We start from the raw sequence: 15,924 nt of genomic DNA, 5'->3' as shown, positions 1-15,924 counted from the left end.
TCAAGGAGCAGAGCAGGAGCAGCTTCTGACATTCATGCTAGCCTGACTTTTCCATGGGCTCAGCTGTACTGTGGAAAAAAACTACTTTCCCAGCTTGTTCCTGCCACTCTCACACCATAAATATTGACCAACTACACACCATAAACATTAATTCTGTCCCAGGTTTTCTTTTGGATGGAATCAACCAGTTCCCTGTGAGATGAAACCCAAGTGCGTTCAGGGGTTGCTTGAAGGATTTTCCTTTGTAAGCAGAATGATCCATGATAAATTTACCTCCCTCTGTCCTACACAGCTCTCCAACCCTAACCCAGCAAGACTCAACCTCAAGTACCCTTAGGACAGTCTGCCAGGATCCCATGGGAGGGATGAGCCATAAAAGTGCCACTCCACTGGGCTGCATTTTCAGGCTTTTTGCACTGAAATTTAACTCTTAGGGCCAGAAAGATGCCACAGGACTACCAGAGGAGACCATGGCCAAGTGCTAATGCAAGTTGACCATGGCCAGTGGCCTTGAGAAGAAGCCAGCCATGAGCTGGATGGACGGGACTTGGCCTGGAGACTAAACATCTCCTCTTACAGCAAACAAGCAGGGTAGATGCAGTGATTCACCAGCACCAGATGTGTCTTTTGGGGTGTTCACCAGAGAAGATACGCCACCAACAGCTAAAATATTTTAACATGAAAAATATCTCCTCCCTCCCCATTTTGACCACCTCATATTATAAGTCTGTGGTATAAATGTAAAACCTTCTTGGTACAGTGTTTTGAGAAAATAATAGGCTTTAGTACTCTGAAAAGTTTTTATCTAAAGGAGCGTGTCTTTTTGCACTGGGGGAATCACATTTTTCCTCGCTCAATGCAAACAACTTCTGTTTTCTTGTTCACATCTACAACTTCATATTGTAAAATGAGAGGTTTTACCCTGACAAATCTTCTTAGTGCTTGTCTCAATGTCCTTTAATTTGCCTTCTTACACACAAAAGGATGTTGCCCAGTCCTGTCAAGAGGAACTGCTTGCTAAAACACATTGGATTTAAAGTAGTGTTTAGGTAAACCAATCACGCTCACAGTCTAGTGTTAATTGATTATGTTACTGTCTATGAAATATCCTATTTATCCAGGATCCACAAAAGACAGCTCATTACATTAGCATAAATAAAGAGCGCAAAGTAGGAGCCATGGCAAAGGGGGACTTGGCAAGAGATGCCAACAAGGCAGGGCCAGGACAAATATTCTCTGTTTAAAAAGCAAGAAGTTAAAAATGTCAGGGATTAAAGCTTATGTGACAATGCCTTCTTAAACTGGCAAGTGTAATGTCACTGTCACATAATTGGGATGTGTCAACGGATGTGCTTGAAAGGTTTATTTCAGTGGGTTGCACTTCCCTCCATCAGAACAACACAGTCTTCACAGCCAGTGCTCTTGACTCCTATTTGGTTTTACAAGAAGAGTATCTACAAACCCTGCCAGTGTTTGTAATGATGCCTTTTAACAAGGTTTCTCCAAGCATAATTCTGTGATAAGCAGCAAACAAGCTTCACATATTTATAACTGGGGTAGAAGACTGTTTCTCTTAGCTTGACCAGCCTCAGCTGGCCTAGGAAAATGTTCTGGAGAGCAAGGTAGAGCAAGCAGTGAGGGAGAAGGGCTGTGGACAGGTCATTCTGCATTGCCTGTCTACCTCCATTGACTGGCTTCAGAGTCTGGACAATTAGTCTGACGAGATGCCTGAGATGTAGCTCCAGATTAACACACAGAGATCTCGGATTCACCAATGTAGGCATCTCCATGTGGGTCAGGAGATGGATTCAGATGCCTGAATGGAGATGTCCAGTGCCATTTGTTTTGTTTTAGGGTGTCCCACCTGGTCTCCAACTACTGCTCTGGAAGGGTTGGATCTCTGACACGTCTTCTGCCACATCTGCTAGAAAGTCTTCTAGTTCAGGTCACTGACACCTACCCTAGGTGTCCAAAGTCAATGGAGATCCAGCAGTCAGCTGGTCAGGGGGATCTGGAGAACAACAAACAAATGCAGCTACCAAACTTAAGGGTGAGATGAACTGCTTTCTAGACTTGACTGTCTGCATTGACCAGGTATCTACCAAGTGTAATGGGAGCTCAGGCATATGGAGGCATCTCAAGTTGATTTTTCAGATTAATCTCACTCCTTACATACTTCAGTAACACCTTTGAGACCTTCTGGGGTACCGACGACCACATCCAAGAAGCAGGAATTGGGATTCTCTTCTGGGGAAATGTCAGTAATTTGGGGAAAGTGTCATAACTTATTATGAGCACTGTGGAAAATCAGGAAACTGAAGTAGCTGGGGGTTTTGGTCTGACAACTCTTACGTTCTTCTATTCTTATAAAATGACTTGTGCCCACCCAGCAGTAGGGTGGGAGCAGTGAGCTATGTCGATAGAGACAGATCTTGATCTGATCAGTGTGACAGCACAAGGCAGAGAATTTACATTCCTTCTCTGCTGAGTGACAACAGAAGCCAAGGCAGGGAAGGAATTTGACTTCCCTCATGACAAGCTTTGAAACGGACTTGCTTTTCACCTCAAATTTTCAAAAAATTGAGCCACTAGAAGTAGCTTTCCAGTCATGGATGGGACTGCACCTCCTGGCAGAACAGACTCCAAAGACATTTCTCCAGCTGTTTTAGAGCGCTCTGCTACAGCAAAAAGCCAGAAAACACAGCATGCAAAGTCATTCAAAGGTATTTGCACAGCAAAGGCAGAATTTTCAAAGGAGCCAGAGCAAATTCAGACCCAGTGGGAGAGGGGTAACATTTCCTTTGGACTGCGTGGAAAATCCTCCCTGTGTGTGCTTAGAAAGGTAGCCCTTGTGAGGGCAAACCATGCACTTAACAGAACAATTTTCCAAAAATATTAGCGCCAGCACTTGCACATCCTTGTTGGAGGCACAGAAAGGTGACTTTCCCACGTGACTGGTCACAGCCCAAGGAACCATCATCAGGCCATTCTGCCTCCCCATTTTTCATCTCACCAGGTAGTTTTAATGCTAATCTGCTTAAATGCCTTTTTATAGCTGGTAGCTGGAGGCTAGTTGAGTTAAGAAACCTTTACAGTTGTACAGTCGTTTACAGGGCTGCTTTAAGACATGGCATGTTTTATGTATGAAGTTTTATAACAACCATCCATATCAGAGCTGATGGAGAACATGAAAGCAATACAGCAGCACTCCTTCCTACAGCACTTTGTTACAGGTGACAAGAGATAGGAGATCCAAAGACCGAGTAAAAACGGTAGCAGGAAATTATCTTCCTAAGAGACTCCTAAAGAATGTAATGATAAATAAGACTTTTAAAGTTACTGTGAAACAAAGAGCTCCTTTAATTAAAAAGAAATCTGATCCCATAAAACGTTTAAGGTTGTATTCATCTGTCCGAACTAGGATATATTGAGATAACACTATCTGGGGTATTAATCCCCTTTGTAATTGGTGAAGAAAATCACTGTAGGGACTTGGATAGGAAACTCATATCACTCTAGGGTAAATAGCAAATGTTGTATCCATGCTTGAGACTTCCTAACTCCCAAGTTTGAGTATTCACTCCTGTTATGCCCTGTCTCAGTGCACGTAAAACTGGCTCCTAGGACAAAAGCAGCCTGTGAGGCCCCTTGGTCTGGACCTTCAGGTGAAAAGAGTCCCAAATCCAACCCAAAGCCAAGAAGAAATCCTGGTCCCACAGATTCTGGTAGGGAGCAGAGATTCCCCATAGGGTCACTACTCATATGACAAAATTATGCATGTAGTTATAAGTTTTGCTACACTGGACCTACACTCCTTTGAATCTCTTTGAATTAAACCCTAAATGAGTGCCATCACTGCGAGGAGTTTTGCTCCCAGAAGTCAAACTAGAGTCTGCAAAACTACCTTAACTTCACTGTCACTGTAATCCTTCCCAATGCACACAGAAGTTCAAATCATCCTCCTCCCTATCCCAAAACACAGCTGTCAACTCCCATCTCCATTTCTCAAGGCTGATTATAAACAGAAAGTCTTGCTTCTCCTGGAGTTTAACCAGTTTTTCTTTCATGCCAAAGTGGAGCACAAAAGTTGAGTTTCACTCTTAGTGATATCAGCCTTTCCATTTCCAGAGAGCTCAAAGTCCAGCTCCTGTGAATAAAACCACTTCCCCTCACTAAATGCTTCTTGTTTACACCCACAGAGCACCTGGGCAGGTTTTCCAAGAAATGCATTTGTGTTCTCACTCCTTCCCATGGTGGTCTACCTCCAGGTAAAGCAAACTTGCATAAAGGCATTATAAGAAGTTCATAAGGAAGACATGTAGTGTCATGAGACTAAGTGAAAATATATGTAATGAAAGCTTGGAGTAAAAGCATTCTCTCCTAGGAGTGTTATCGCGTTAGCAGCACACACTGGTTACGAAGAGCTAATGTCCACTTTAGGTGGTATCAAGAGCTGGAGCAATTGAAAGATAATAAGAAGAAAATAAGTAATGAATCAATTTTATTGTGTGCCGTTGAGCAGTCCTTGCTGGAAGAGTGTGCGTTGATACTGCCCAATAAAAGGGATGGATGAGAACTGACAACAGCAGGCACAAGAACTCCCATGCTTTCTGAAGAAATAAATGATTTTTTGAAAGATTTTTGCCTTAGCTGATAGGATCCTTCTGAAAAAAACAGAATGCTTTCTTGTGGAGTTCAGTTTAGACACAGCAAGTGAAGAGCATGTTCTTTATTTATGGAGAGAGAAAATACCATCTTATTGGAGAGACAAACTCAACGTTGCACCTTTCTTGAAGGTGGCCATGCTGGCTTCCTCAGGAAAGGTGACACTTCTGCCACTCAGATCTCCCCGTGGGACTCATCTCTGCTGCCACATCTCCCTTCTTCATGTACTACGTCTCTGAGATGCCGCTCTCCATTTCACCTCTTAGATTTGGTACAGGTTCCCAACTCACTCTTGCATTCATGCTGCACACCTATCCAGAAAAAATATAGTTGCTGTAATACATTCCCTGTTGAAAACAGAGTTAAATGAACCCACACATGTATTTCTTCCTGCTACAGCAAGATTAGTTCCTGCAACCAAGCTAGCTTGGGTGTCTACACTCTAGGCTGGATGGTGGAGATATATTTGTCAACCATTGTCTTCTGAAATGACACTCTGTGATGTAAAGACTCCCTGATTACTTAGGACCATTTCACACACAAGCTTGTATCCTCAGTTCACCACTGCAGGCTTCCACTACTATATAATTGCCTGATTTAGGCTGTCCAGATGCTCATTATGGTTAAACAGGCACCTCCAGAGAGTGATCCCAAGCACTGGTGAAGGGCCTGGAGCACGTCGTACAAGGAGCAGCTGAGGGAACTGGGGGGGTTTAGTCTGGAGAAGAGGAGGCTGAGGGGAGACCTCATCGCCCTCTACAACTACCTGAAAGGAGGGTGCAGTGAGGGGGGATGAATCTCTTTAACCAAGTAACAAGCGATAGGACAAGAGGTAATGGCCTCAAATTGCACCAGGGAAGGTTTAGACTAGATATTAGGAAGTATTTCTTTACAGAACGGATTGTTAGGCATTGGAATGGGCTGCCCAGGGAGGTGGTGGAGTCCCCATCCCTGGAGGTGTTTAAGAGTAAGGTTGACTTAGCGCTTAGGGATATGCTGTAGTTGGGAACTGTCAGTGTTAGGTCAATGGTTGGACTGGATGATCTTCAAGGTCTTTTCCAACCTAGACGATTCTGTGATTCTGTGACTTCTAGATATTTGTCCCACACAGGTGGAATTACATATCGGAGGTATATATGTCTTTGCCTGGAAGAGCTATCTAGACAACAAGCTTAACTTAGAAGCCCAACTTCTCTTGGCTAACCCTCAGTAAGATTCCCCCAGCGTAAATGCAGTGCCTATATGGTGAGGTTTTGTCTTGGGGTGGACACAAACTCATCGTCCTGATGCCTCAATCCTTTGTCATGTATCTGTGAGATTGTCAAAAGGAGTGGACCAGGAGAAGAAAAGTCAATGATATTTCAGTTCCATTGTGATGAACAAGTTCCTCTTCTTACTGTTTCCTGTGATCTGCTTTTTTTTCATTCCTGTTTAATTCTTCATCAAAGCACAATTTATGTTTAATTTCAGGAATTTGGGTCAGTTCTGAATCTCACTGACCAATATGATTTCCCCCCTGTGTTAACTTGCAAACATCTGTGATGCCAAGCAGATGTCTTCTGGCCTTTGGAAATCCCTGGGTATTCAGGGGTTTCTGTTTCAGTTGTAACATCCTGAAGTGAAGAGGCAGGAGGACAAGAACATATGTTCTACGTCAGCATTAAGCTAACAGGTCTGCTACAACAGCAGCCTTTTATTAGGGCAAGGGTGAAACTGGAAGTAACAGTAGAAGAAGGTAGAAACACCACTTGGAGTGAGTCTGAAATAAGTATTGAATTCAAGAATAAATCCTAACTGAATGGTATATAATAACAGACCAACTCTTCCCAGGCAGAGAGGAAAAATCTTGATTTTGGGACCCCACCTTGAGCTATGCCAAAAGCTAAGATCTCGACAGAGGTCATGGGGCAACAGGTGGCAAAAGTCATTAGGCACGGATCTCCTTGTAAAAACTTAGGTTTCCAGCCTGTAGAGTTACTATTCTTGTGCAATAAGTAAAATTTAGGTCAGTTAAAACCTTGTTTTCAACTGTATGTGCCACAGGAAGACAGCTGTAAAACTTCACCCCTTCAATGATGCAACACAGTCAGAAAAACTTTTTAAGAATAGACCTGGTCTCAGACACATACAATGACTGTGGATTTGTAAATCATTCTGACAAATACCAATTTTCTATCACTTCTTTGTTATAAAAAAGGACTTTTTGCTATGTTATGTTAGGAAAAGCATATTCAGGTTTTTCCTTCTGAACCAGCTATGGGAAAAACCACCTTGTGAATGCTACTTGCGTAGTTTACAAAAAGCCTGCGGGCATCTTTCCATGAGTATGCCTGTGTGTGCTTGCCTAACTATATTCCTGAATGAACCACTCTGGCAATAAACCCTGATTTACCTACAGACACTTTTCAGCTTCCAAGAGCCATATGTCAAATCATTCCCTAAACAGAATAACCTTTGCTCAGCTTCCCCAGGGAGCAAACACTGGATCAGAAAATCAATGTCTATTTGTCACCAATTGGCAGAGCCCAGAAGCACTTGCTGGGGAGCTGTGAGTGTGGGTACAGAACCTCTTACCTATTGCATGGTTGTCTTCAAGCAAAGCTCCCTAGCGGCTTAGATAGGACATTAAGAAGACAATACTACATCTTCCTTGGCAAATACCAAGCAAATAAGTAAATAAAAGAAATTCCCATTAGAAACACTTTGTCACATTGTGAAATAAGTGTTTCGGTTATGAGGGAGGCTTTGTTTTTGTCCTTCCTTTGCAATAAAATTGAAAGGACAATTCCTTGAAAGGGAAAGACACCCTCTGCCTCAGGGTTTTAGCCATCCCTTCTAGCCTTGGACAATTCAGCTATTCCTGAAAGCAGTGTCCACCTCCACGTGCTGTATGACCAAGGCTCCCTCCCAAGCATAGAGGAGACCACCACCCTTACTCTGAAAACTGCCATTCCCCACATTGTGAGAGATCGTGGCCATCTGATATTAGACACCTCATTGTACCAGAGAATGAAAAGAAGGAAGAGGAAGCAGATGAGATGTACAGATACAGGAGCTGGAGCAACAACACAAGCTGAAGTTGCAAAACAGTTTAAGTCCTGTTTTTCAGAGGGTCAAACCTGCTCAAATGCATGTGGGGAGGGGTCTGCAATGCAATCAGGCAGCTGTTGGGACAGACTGGGATTTCTAGCCAAAGACAAAGCAGGGCAAAGGCTGTGGTTCTTCTCAGCTAAATGTAGCTGTTTAGGAGTAAGGTGTCTAAATCCAGCGGAGGGAGATCACACTGAGTGCAATTCATCTCACTATTGCAGACAGCAGTATTAAGAGGAGATGAATCTTCTTCAGAAAGCTCTGTTTCCCTTCACGGGCTCTGGAGGGAGCTCAGACAGCTAACTTGGACTAATGATCTAACTTTGGACAGCTATAATTGACTGAGACAAATCCCAGCCCACTGATACTCAGGTCTCAGTGAGAGAAGATGACTTAATGGTCGTGGACATCAAAAAAACCCAGACCGAAGGTGCTGCAGCCTCCTTAGGGGCAACAAGTGAATGTGCTGAGCTTATAACTACCAGCCTTCTTTGTTATAACTGCCACCACCTTAGCTCTCTCTTTTCTTAATTACATTTTTTCAGCTTTTTTCGGCAGAATCAGCATTTTTTAATCATGATATGGTCTCGGTGACAATACTTTTTTCACAGGCAAATTGGTCTTTCTTTAGCTATTTCTATAATTTGAATTTAACTTCCTCTATGAAGATGTTATCTACATCTGCCCAGGGATGCCCTTATGTTGTTTCAACTCCCTCAATGAGAATTAGAGTAGGATTCAATCAATTAAATGCAGCTACCTAAGGATGATGTCTCTATTTTAAGGTTGGGGTCCAGGCTCCCTCAGCAGTCGGTGGAGAGAGATAGACACTTACAGAGGGCAGTTCAGATCACGTCTGCCACAGGGTAGGTGGATGGTGAGAGGGCTCCTTTCTCCCCTTGCAAGTCTAAGCTGGTTGTCCACAGGTCAGGTTAGGTGGGATGGATCCTACCACTAATATTTGTGCATTGTTGATCCAAATATGGGGATGCTATCACCTGCAGGACTTCCACTTCCCATGCATCCTCATCCCCTCAGTGGTGTTAGTTTTTGGTCTTAACCCACCGTTATGTTGTTTTCCATCCAAAACTCATGATCTTCACTGGTTATGTTCTGCAACCTAGCAAATTCTGCTCAATTTTTCTAACTTTAAATCAGGGTATTTTCATAAGCTCCTTCTGAGACTGCCTGCTTTTTTTTTGGAATGCCTATTCCTCTTCATGGCTACTCTCAAGTGAAGGATTCCACAAGTCCTCTGAAAATGCACCTTTAACTCAGAAAACACCGTTTCTTCACACTTTCTCAAATCTTTTCCCTGGTTCAGTATTCACTAATGCATGTGACACCTTTCCAAAACTTCATTCCTTGTAGAAGTGCCAAACCTTGCAGCACAGTTTGAAATTCAGTCCCAGCATCTGAAAGAGCCACTTCCATTCAAAATCTTGAGCAGCAACATCAAATGCAAAAAGCTGGCATGAACATTACAATGCCTGTAACAGAGCTGCAGATCTGGAATAGGCACTGCGCTCATGAGCAACCACCCCAAAAAACATTTGGAGAAATATAGGAGTTTGTACAGCTCCATCACAAAGATGCCTGTCTACGTGTCAGAGATCTTAAGCTGTTCAAAAGCAATATACCCAGCACCCTGCAGTCACAGTCTCCTCTCCAAAATTGAAGGAGAAAGTGAGTTCAGTATGCATACATAATTTAAGCTACAATACTTCCACACTAAGAGAAGTTGTATGTTGGGTATTTGTGGCATGGGTCCAGTGTTTGGGAACTAGAATGTGAAAACACATCTCCAGTAAATGGACTCATTCGGCCGAGATTGTTTTGTATCAGATCTCATCTAAGGGTGCGATTTACAGATCTGATCTAACGCCAGCTGGAGCCAAGAAAAAGATCCCCCTTGAATTCAGAAAACACAGGACTGACCTAAGTAACCTCATCACTGTGTTCATTGCTTTGGAAAACCACTGGATATCCTAATGAATGAAAAATAATAATGGTAAAGTTATTATTTTAAATAAAGTGCATATTTTACAACAACTTGCTTTATTAACCATCACCAGATTTCAGGTTACCTGTCACAGGAGAAACAATTACCCCTTGATATATTTTTTGTGACTTTTGTGTTCTGGCTTAAGCAGAGGAAGTCACTAAGCAGGGATTGAACCCAAAATCAAGATTCCACCACTCAGTCCTCCAGGAAGAACTGGTTCAGGCTAATCTGCCTTTTCCAGCACGTGCCTCCTACAGCACAAAATCAATGTTTGCATGTTGGATGATGCACGGGGCTGGGACTCACGCTGTCTGATTTCCTGGGTAGGATCCTAAGGATCCTAAGAGAAGTAACACAAGTCTCATGGATTTTATTCCTCCTTCCCATTTAATTTCCATTGTGAACTCACTTGTGCTTCTCATACAGCTACCAAGAATTTGGCGGTCTCCGCACTTGACTTTTGTCCTGAAGAAAGGGTGTGCATGTTTCTCATCGGAGACCAGCTAGGAGAGTAACAAACAACAGTTTTAAGACAGCTGATGTTTTTTTTAGCAATCCCTGGGAGGAAACACTGTAGGTTAGCACAGGGGCAGTTCTGACTGAGGTTTCCAGGCTAAAGTCAGATTTCTTCCTGAATCTTAAGAAGGCATATTTTCTGCAATATCCATTGCATTGTTTCTAATCCCAACACCACCAACACACTTTTCCTGCACACCCAAGTGTTTTTCTGGAAGGAAACACCCCCATTAATCCAAAGAGTGAAACTTAGCCAGAGCATCAGGCCCTCTTCTGAAAGCTTTTTTGTACCTGTGAGGTTACATCATGCTCCTAACCTGTAGTTCTGCAGCTGAGATTGCACCATAAATATGAAACGGAGTCCTGAGGAGGTTATTAGCTTAAAGTTAGGTAGCATTTGCTGTTTTGGAAACATCCCAGGAGAGGTAACTGAGGTCTCCTTCAGGATGACTGTCTGCAGCCTGAATTGAAGTAGTATCTCTACTGCAGCTGTAAAAAATGCATTAAAGGAAGTAGAAATGATGTCTTAGCTGTAACATTTATAAAACATCAAGGATGGCTTGTGAAGGAACCTGTGGTTTTCAAGTGCTAATGGAAGAACGGCTTGGGAGAGGTGAATATTTGCCAGGTCTCAGCAAATTAGCATTTTATTTCAAGACTCTCGATGAACGATAGAACTCAGGGGAAAATAATCAAGGTCCTCTCTGGTTCATGCTACGTGAATTTTGTGAATATTTAACATTTTTCCAGTTGGGTAGGTCTCCATTTCTTAACTGATCTTTTCACATAAATAGGTACCCAGGCAGGCAGATTCCCACATCCAGCAAACGACCTGAAAGGACTCATCCAAACCCATGACCGTGCAGAGAAAAAGGCTGCCTGTTCCCTGGGGAAATCTCAGCTCTGCCAAAGAGACAGAAGAGCTGTAAAGAACAAAACTGTATTAGAGCTGATTTTTTTCTCTTTACCCTTTTTTTCGCCTGAGGAGGAGTCTGATCCCACTGAAGTGGAAAGGTGTGAGACAGGCGGATGGGCAAGCTCTGCCGCCTCGATGCGATCCCTGCCTGAAATAAGCCCAGGTCGGGTCTGCCCTCAGAGGGGGGTGGCAGGGTAGTGATGTAAGCACCAGGGATTGATTGACAAGATGAAATACTGCCAGTAGCACCTCCAAGCAGGATTAGGAGTCAGATCTCCAAAAGCATAGGATTAGGACACTGCCTGTCTGTCCAATAAATAACAATGCATCACCGAGAGAGGCTGGAGATACAGGATGGCTAAAAAAAGCATGGCAGCCCAGAAAATGCAGCTCATGGAGATCAACTCATCCATCCTCCTACCCCAAGCAGAAATTACCTAGCTGTCCCTGAGAGAAAACTGTCTAAAAAGATGGATGTTCTTAAAACCCTCCAGTGGCAGAATTTTTCCCTCTTCCCCCAACAACTCACTGTACCTCTTAACTAGCCTTATTCCTGAAAAAGGTGCCTTGATGCCAACCTAAATCCACACAGTTGCAGTTCAGATCTTGGGTGTTCTGTCTGGGCCACAAGGGCCATAAATTCAAGATCTTGGGGGTTCTGTCTGGGCCACAACGGCCATAAATTCAAATATTATCTCAAGCTTGAAGGAACCTGTATCTGGCCATCCCATTCTCACAAAAGATGGGCCCCAGCCACGAATCTGAATGTTGAACGCTCCCAAAGCTCAGCTCCATGGCAGGAGGTATAGAGAGGAAGCTGAAATTGTACTGTAATTTTTGTTTTATGGTTTGAGAGGAAAGTTTAATTTTCAGGAAAGAAATTGATCTGAAAAGCAAATTTTGAGCCTTTCAAACAGTTATCTAATCAGTCACAAACCTGGAGATCATCTTTTCACTAAAAAAACACATGTTTGGATTTAAAATTCTGGTGTGAAGACTGTCCCACATGCACTTTCACAGCACCCACGAGAGAGCTCTCATCTCAGATGGGGTTTCCTGGCACTGCAGTGTTACAAATAATAGTTAAATGTCCTACCAAAATGAACCAATTCAGGAAATCTAGAACTGCTTCTGGGTATGCTGAGGTGGGTGCTTGTACTCCAGTTTTAGACTCTGTGTTTGGCTTTCTCCTGTCATCTGTTAGAACACAGATATATAGGGTACCTTCATCTCAGTGGCAAAGCTGATTTAAGAAATCCCTGCCTCTTGCCCCAGCTCTGCAGTTCACCACCCTCATCAGCTGTGTCATGTTAAACTTTTTAGGAGTTTCCCTATACACAGGATCAGCAAAGTGGTCTGAGTTAAAGGTGCACCAAATCATGTCAGTAATTACTTGAAGGGCGGCTGACCCTTCTGGGCTAGCTGCAAGCTGCTGCACTACAGAATAAAATGAGGCCATGCAAACTATCATCTGCTCTGGTGGTTCAAACAACCTTCATCTCGCTCGTTACTGCGATGGACTAATTGTGATCCATGGGCTGTAAGGTGTCCTCAAAATGTGAAAAATTGAAAGAATTGTGGTTGTCCTCCAGTTTACTCAGAGGAAGAGGAAAATGCAGAATGATTTATTGACTGGTCCAAGATAATGTACAAATACTGTAGCAAAAGCCAGCCACTGAAACTGGAGTTTCAGTCCACTGTCTCAATGATTAAATCATGCCTCCTTTAAGCTGGATTCCTACTAACGGTACATGCACTGGTCAGTCCAAGATGGGCTCTGCACTCCAGTGGACCAGCAAGGAAGAAAGGTGATTTTTCTGCTGTTGTGAGCTCTGTGCCTGACTGGGGGAGTGGGGTCTGGCCTCCAATTGCTTCCACTGGTAAAGATGAGCTCCACCACCATCACTGAAGCCTGTAGCCACTGAGATGGTGTAGGATTATCATCCCCATAGGGATGCAGGGTGAAGCAGAACCGTTGTCCCTATACAGATGTAGGGTGATATATGACCCTGAGAGGGTCAGCCCTGATGGAGGATCATCATCCCCGTAGGGGTGGTGGGATTTGTAGGAGGTTCCTCTGTGGTTATGTAGGACATGCCACTTTTTCCTCCTAACGGAGGTGAAGGGTGAGTGGGACATGCTCGTGGACTGATTTGCACAGCTGAGGTGTTCTGAATGAGGGGAGGGAAAAGGGAGGCTGAGACCTGCTTCTTTCTGCATATCAACACAGCTTGACACAGACCTGAAAGCCACTTCCTTCTGCCCTGCTGTCTTACACAGCCAGGGGTGAGGTGGGCAAACAATGTGTGAGAGCCTCAGCTCCAAGCCAAACGCAGCATGCCAACAATGCCACAGGCCCTGTAAGGTATGAAATTATTCCCATCCATTCAGAGCAAGACATTGAGCATCTCGTAATAACATAGCTAAAGCACTTATTGGAAATACAAAAGAATTATCTTGACAGTTACTCCTTGGAGTATCCTGCAATATAAAGTCTCAGCTGATATAAAAAATGGTGTTGGCCTCCTGCTTGTGAATATAACCTAGAACTGAGTGTTAAATGTGCTAGGCCTTGTACAAATGGGTAATGCAGCAAGAATAAGGTCTATCTACTATTTAATCAGCAGGGATCATTGCTGCTGGCAGTATGAATAAAGTCTGCTCCAGGTATCAGTTAAAGGAAGTTTTCTCAAGAGACCTTGTTTTCAGAAGCAATTTCTCCATCAGATGAGAAATAAAATCAGATTAATAATTTAAATGAGTGTCATCCTGGAAAGGGCAGTTTCCTGTGCCCTCCTCCAATTTACCACAATAACCACCTCAGACCTGCCGCTGCCTCTTCCTCATCCCCACCATCACACTGAGAACCTTTGGGGTACAAAACACCTGAGTGCTTACAGGGCAAGTGAGTTCCAAAAAAAACAACACTGCGTTGTTATAAAAAAACAGCACTCATGTTTTTGTGACTGTTTTCTGACACATGGGGCCATCACTGAACTGCCTGGGGATGGAGCAGACTTACTTCATCTGAGAGCTGACCAGAATGAATCAGAGGAAGATGTCCTTCAAGAGGCTGTCTCCAGTGGCTATGAAAGGAGCCAGGAGACATCTCAACAGGGGACATCTAAAGCCAGGTGAGATGGATCCCACCCAAGAGTAGATTGTACAGAGCGGGGACTGGCTTTTTTGTCCTGTGATTGTACCAGGACTGCTATAAGGGCATCCAAGGCCATGGCAACATTACAAAAAAGTAATAGACCTAAAAAAACCAGCAGGTCTTTGCACACAGAGAGGGGAACGCCGTCTCCTGCACTCTTATTTCCTCCTCAGCTGCTGCAAGGAGTGGCAAATGCAAATAAACTGGAGCCCCTGGCCCAGTGCCGAGTATCCTGCCTGATCCCAAGCCAGCAGCTTTTCACAGCTAAGTGCCCTTGAAGTGAGGAAGCCTTGAAAAACGTGTCCTCCCCCAGGTCTGTTTTGAAATCGGAGCCCAGCCACACTGAGGGCTCTGCGTGTAAGCCGGTACCTGCGTTGCATGTCAGACATCCCAGACGGTTGTGCTTGGGAAGGGATGATATGCAGGCAGTTGTCATTAGCCATTGCACTGGGCTGGACAATTCTCAGTGCTCCAAAACACCCTTTTTTGTAACAAATGACTGATTTGTCTTTTCAAACAAGGGCCAAAACCAAAAAAAGCATATTCTCCTCAAGGAATACAGGCAGCCCTTTGCAATGGAAGATAAGTACCAAAGGTCAAGAAGAAAATGAACAGCGTCTCAACACTTTTGGGATAAAATAGAGCAGGATTACTGGGAAAAAAAAGTGCACTCTAATGTAGTTCAGCACCATGCACTTATTTTACAATGTTTTCTGGCAAATGGCACTGCTGGTTTCTCTAATCAGATCTGTCCAGCCCAAAATGCTTGCACTGATCCATGCTGCTACTCTTACTGCTGCTGCTCTTCACTGATGTGTTGAGCCCACATGCCACACTCACACCACACAGGAATGGCACAGAAGGTGCCCAGCTGTGATGTCCCCAGTCAAGGTTAGGTTTTAATGAGTAACGAGATATCCTCCCCTGCCCGGACTCCAGTGGTGATGGGTTCCATCACGCCTACAACTCAAGTGAACGTAAAAGCTCTCTTTAAGCCCAAAATGAACATCTGATTTTTCTCAGCCACTGTCTTCTCAGCCAGAAAAGATGCATAAACATCTCATAATGGTGCTGTCCTTTTGAGAAATGAACAGGTAGATGTAAAGAACTATTCTAATAGTTTTCTCTGGCAAGTTTTTCTAGTAACTTTCTCTGTACTGGAATAGTTTTGCCACAAACCCTGTTCCTCCAATGACACCTATTATTCCTGCAGGTTTTTCTGTGGGAAAAAAAAAAATCCCATTTCCTTTCTAATTCCTATCTTCTTAAATTCTTGTCATTCTTCTTGCCTTTCTCCAGACTCCAGCGTGTATACATCTTCCTGCAATAACAAAACTGGGCTGAACCCAGCAACTGCCCCAAGTTTTCTATAAAACACTCCAGATAACCTCCCAGAACAGGATGTACTTTCCTCCCAACACCTTTTCTGTTGACTCACATTTTGTCTGCAGGCCATTTACAGCTCCTGATCCTCTTTCCAGCCAGCTCTGCCACTTCCTGCCTCCTTCCCTCCTTATCACTCATTACATTTCATTCTGACTTCTGAACCACCCCTCCAGTTTAACAAAAACATTT

The sequence above is a fragment of the Strix aluco genome, chromosome 5, assembly GCF_031877795.1.
Source record: "Strix aluco isolate bStrAlu1 chromosome 5, bStrAlu1.hap1, whole genome shotgun sequence".
NCBI lineage: Eukaryota > Metazoa > Chordata > Aves > Strigiformes > Strigidae > Strix > Strix aluco.
The sequence above is the reverse complement of the archived record's forward strand: the minus strand, read 5'-3'. Positions refer to the sequence as shown.